The sequence below is a fragment of the Solanum tuberosum genome, unplaced genomic scaffold (assembly GCF_000226075.1).
Source record: "Solanum tuberosum cultivar DM 1-3 516 R44 unplaced genomic scaffold, SolTub_3.0 scf00078, whole genome shotgun sequence".
In the NCBI taxonomy this organism is placed as follows: Eukaryota; Viridiplantae; Streptophyta; class Magnoliopsida; order Solanales; family Solanaceae; genus Solanum; species Solanum tuberosum.
In genome coordinates, this window is record NW_006239005.1 from 275,954 (window position 1) to 280,910 (window position 4,957).

The 4,957-nt window shown below is 32.5% G+C and overlaps 1 non-coding gene across 1 annotated transcript; it reads left to right on the forward strand.

Annotated features, from left to right (window-relative positions):
- Positions 1-3,969: 3,969 nt before the first annotated feature.
- On the forward strand, positions 3,970-4,026 carry MIR8000 (microRNA MIR8000). The gene has a single exon (NR_127166.1). It is a non-coding gene; the product is annotated as a microRNA MIR8000 (primary transcript).
- Positions 4,027-4,957: the final 931 nt, after the last annotated feature.

A 4,957-nucleotide genomic window follows, 5' to 3' on the forward strand; every position in this document is an offset into this window, starting at 1 on the left:
TTTAATCATGTCATTAATAAAAGATTTAATGGGGATCCTGAACAAGGGAAAATTTATAATTTTATTGATTTATCTTGAAATAAGAAATATTGAGATTTTTATTCTACATAAAATATAATATAAAAATAATATTATAATAATTATCATATGGCGGAATGACCTGAGTGACCTTTATACTTGACTCACATTGTAAACTAGATCATTCTACTTCACAAAGTTTCAACTAAACACTTGAACTCGTTCATGTAACGACCTAATATGTCGTTATTCAATAGAAATCTCGTGATGAGTCCCAATTTTTTTTAAGAATATGTTGTCATTTTAAATTGGAGTGACACAACGAAATTTAGGATTTGAAATTTGATCTGGGATGACGTTATTCATAGCAGGAATTCCTGATATGGCGGCATGTCAGACGCTATAGTGGAGTCAACGGGGCAGAAACAAGGAAATGCAAATTCTTTTAATTTTCCTCTTTCTTTTCAGTAGTAAAACATACGAGGACTACTCCTAAAACCTTTCAAAAGTTGGTTCAAGCTTGGGGACAAGGGAGAGGAGAAATTCTAGTGCAAGGTAGATCAAATCCATCAATTTTTTATCTACGTCCATCATAATTTGTCCCACGAAGTCAAAAAATCGTGTTAAGAGTTTTTCAATAGTTGTTTGGCGTTCAGGTAGGCTAGGTTATTCATTGAGTAGTTAGATTTGTCTTTACTTACATCATATCGTGTATATTATCGGAGATTGCATGCATAGGTCATTAGGCACGGATATGAATAGTCGAATATGAAGTTATTTATGTCTTAGATTAATGATAAGCTTTATTATCAATGTTAACCTTGTGATGATTGCTTGGTGTTATTCTGGGAAAGTGAGTTGTGGCAAATTAGGTTCCAAACCAAAAATTGTCCGAAGGTTGGTGATGATTATTGTGTCCCAAGTTAAGTTGTATGCATGTTAGTTATCTCTATAATGAAACATGTGTTATGCATGTTGGGAAACCATAAGGATTGAATGTAAACTAATGGATTGTTGATAATCTTATGTAATGAGGGTGTTTGTTTACTTGTATTTAATTTACAAGTGTGATTGGATTTCATTGTGATTGTGATTGTGACGGTTTGTGTATCCCTTAGTTGGATTGGGTACCAAGCCTGATACATGTTATCTCTTGATTGACTCAAATACGTTTTTGATACATTTTATCGATTCGTTCGAGTACCACACTTGGTACATGTAGTATTATTAATTGGTTGGGGTACCACACATGGTACAAGTTACTATTAGTTGACTTGGGTATCACATATGGTACACGTTACTATTAGTTGGCTCGAGTACGTTACCTGATATATGTTACTATATGACTGACTCAGGTACCACGCCTTGTACGTGTTTGATTGTTTTCTCGTATGTTGATTTCATAAACGAATCAAGTTTATTTCTTCATAATGTGATTGTTATATGTTGGTCTTTGAGTGGCTGAAATTTGTGTCTAAATAATGGGATGATTCTTGTGTAGATCGAAATTGTATGTTTAAACATTGTAATAGGTGTCTTAATGATCCTTAGGGGTTTGAGTTACTTGAAAGGTATGATGGATTAGTTATAGTTGGCCGTAACATTGTAAAACATATTCATGTAAACGTAAGTCTGGGTGAGTATAGGGAGTCAGGGTTATAATTCTGGCGAAGGTTATACATATATGTTATCTATTTTACTAAGTTGTAGTCATTAGGTCAAGCTGATAATTGATGGTCTGTTGCATAGCTTATTTGTTGGGACGATTTATCATTGTTAAAGGGGTTTGGAACATATCAAATAGGGGGGGAGTGAGTCAAGGTGATTTAGTAGGAGACTGACAGACTGGTTAACAGGGTTAGTGAAGGGACTCTGGGTTTGGTAGAATAAGTGGTGCGAGAAATCTCTATTTGATAGATGGGTAAGTTGTGATCTAATATGAGTGTGAAGTGGCCTTATGGTACGATTGGCAATGAAAATGAGGTAGGAAGGATGAAATTAAGAGTTATGGGTCATGATGGTTAGATTGGGGATACTAAAAGTGTGTGGCTAAAGTTTGGGTCTAGTGATTGTCATATTGCATGTTTCGTTTTGAACAATTAATTTGATATTACATGGTCGAGTTGATCGATGATGTCTTCCAGTACGTGTTGTTTGTATTGATACTACACTTGTTAGGCCACTTGGTGTAGTTTGATTGTAGGGTAAATGATGTTTGTTAGATGAAGATGATCTCCGACAATTTCTACTCTTCTTCCTTCATGGTGGAAACTGTGTCTATTTAATATAAATCTTGTATTCTCTTATTGTACCTATTTAGACTAGTTCCTTGGAAAGAGTTTGCGTATTTCTTGACAAAAACATTTTATTTTTATCAAGGTTGAGCATTTTTAACATTTAAATAGGGTGTTAACTTTCATTTTTATTCACTTCCGCATTTAATGTCCAGTTGGGGGTAAAAGTTCTCATATCTAGGTGTTAGAGTATGTGTCACACGACCCGATGGATTGAATCGTGACAGTTCAAAATAAGAATTTTAATCCACTTAGTCAATGCATGTTCACTTGCTCTGACACGAGTGATACATCATATCCACATCAGAAAAATTAATGCCATATCATATCAATATTATTGACCACGTCATTTTTATATTCATCTACTAACTTTTTTTTTTATTCTTTATTTCTTTTTCAACGTTTGAATTTTATATGGAAAAATTTAATGTGGCTAGAAATGATATTTTGTAAAAATTAATAGCCATCTTTTCCATTATAACTCACTAAGGAGCTCCACCACTATTTATGATGCATTAGAACAAACAAATCAAATGGAACACATACGGAAATATATAAAAATACAAAATATGAAATCGTCTAAGAAATGAAGCTCACCGAAAAATGGAACACGAAAGGGTAAAGTTCATCGGAGTTGCAATTTCTGGCATGTAACAATGCCTAATTACAACAACAATTCACGCATACACATAAATATATACGTGTGACCATAAAAAAAATTGACTGATTTTAATGAGTGTGTCGAAAATATAGATTCAAATAGATTGAGTCTATGTTGGAGGAAACGAAGAAAATAATGATCCTAAGATGTTGCTTCAATGATGAAAATGGTGGAGCAATGCCAGAAAGGTGTATACATAGTCAGATCTAAGATTTCAAGGTGTAGACTACCATTTTCAGGTATAACTCTAGTATTTAAAGATCCGAATAGATCGGGTCTATGTTGTAGGAAATGAAGACAATAATGATCATAAGACGTTGCTTCAATGACGAAAATATCAGAGCAATGCTAGATGTATACACGATCAGATTTGAGATTTCAAGGTGTAGACTAGGGGTGGGCGTTCGGTTCTTTGGTTCGGTTTAATCAAATATCGGTTCGGTTCTTCGGTATTCGGTTTTAGAAAAGTGTGCACCATATTTCAAACCAAACTAGATCAGTTTGGTTCGGTGTTTTTAAATCAATTTTTCGGTGTCAACAAAAATAAAGAGAGAATATGATAAAGAAACAATTGTTATTCACTTCACATTTCAAACTTCAAAGTAACAACTAATCGTCTAACAATAAAAGGTAAGAACATCAATTTGTTTGTTCTCACTTCAAAGTAACAACATAAAATGATAAAATCATAAAGTAGAAAGTAGAAACACCAAGTTGCTGCTCAAACTTGAATTAAATTGAGTTTTGTTTAGTTTAGACTTTAGGTCTTTAGGGTTTACTATTTTGTTATTTAGATTTTTACTATTTAAGTTTAGGATCTAAATATAAAAATTGAAATGGGCCAAGTAAAGTTAAAAATTAAGTAATATAATAAATACTTTTAAATTTATTTAATAAAACTTCGGTTCTTCGGTGCACCGTAGTTTCGGGATCCTTACACCGAACTCCGAACTGAAGAACCAAAGTTCCGGAAAAAAAACCCGACACCAAATCGAAACACCGAAGAACTGACACCGAAGAACCAAATTTTTTCGGTTCGGTTTTTCGGTATTTATGTCCACCCCTAGTGTAGACCATCATTTTCCAGGTATAAATCTAGTGTTTATAGATTCGAATAGATCGAGTCTATGTTAGAGGAAATGAAGACAATAATGATCCTAAGACGTTGCTTCAATGACGAAGGAGTAATGCCAGAAAAGTGTATACACGGCAAGATATGAGATTTCAAGGTGTAGACTACCATTTTTCAGGTATAAATCTAGTGTTTTACCATTATTAAAATATTTTCTCATTCAATTATTTTTTAGATCTTATTCTGATTTTAAGTTAATTTAATACACATACTCACAGTCACTTTTAAGAGCGTGTTGTCACAAACTCAGTCCTATTGAAAAAAATAAATGCCATATAAGTTCAATCAACCATTAAAGAAGCTTAAAATTCTTACTTTGAACGAGTTCAAATGTCTAGTTGAAACTTCGTGAAGTTGAAGAATCCAATTTACAATGTGAGTCTAATATAAACGCCTCACAAGTCATTTCACCTTACAATATAAAGAGTCCACAAATTTGTAATCCTATTTTTATATATATATTTGAAGCATTAGATAAATGATTATATAGTTTATATTTTGAAATTCTAACTCAATTATCTCACCAATTAAATGGTCCCTAAATATTAGAATTTTCCATATAATTTCGAAAAGAAAGATTCATAATAAAAAAATTAATTCATATATTTCAAAGTCTCAAGTATATTAGTATAAAAAAATATGCATCTATATATAATAAGCTACAATGCAAAGATTTTATAGTATTTAGTTACAGTGTAACTATCTTGTTAGCTTTCAACCAAAATGAGTACTTCTCTTAAATAATAGGGATAAGGGTCTAAAAAATATCTCAACTTTGGTCGGATTTGCTGTTGCGATACTAAACTTTCACGAGGACCTATTACCTCCCTAGACTATTTAATACCGTATTTT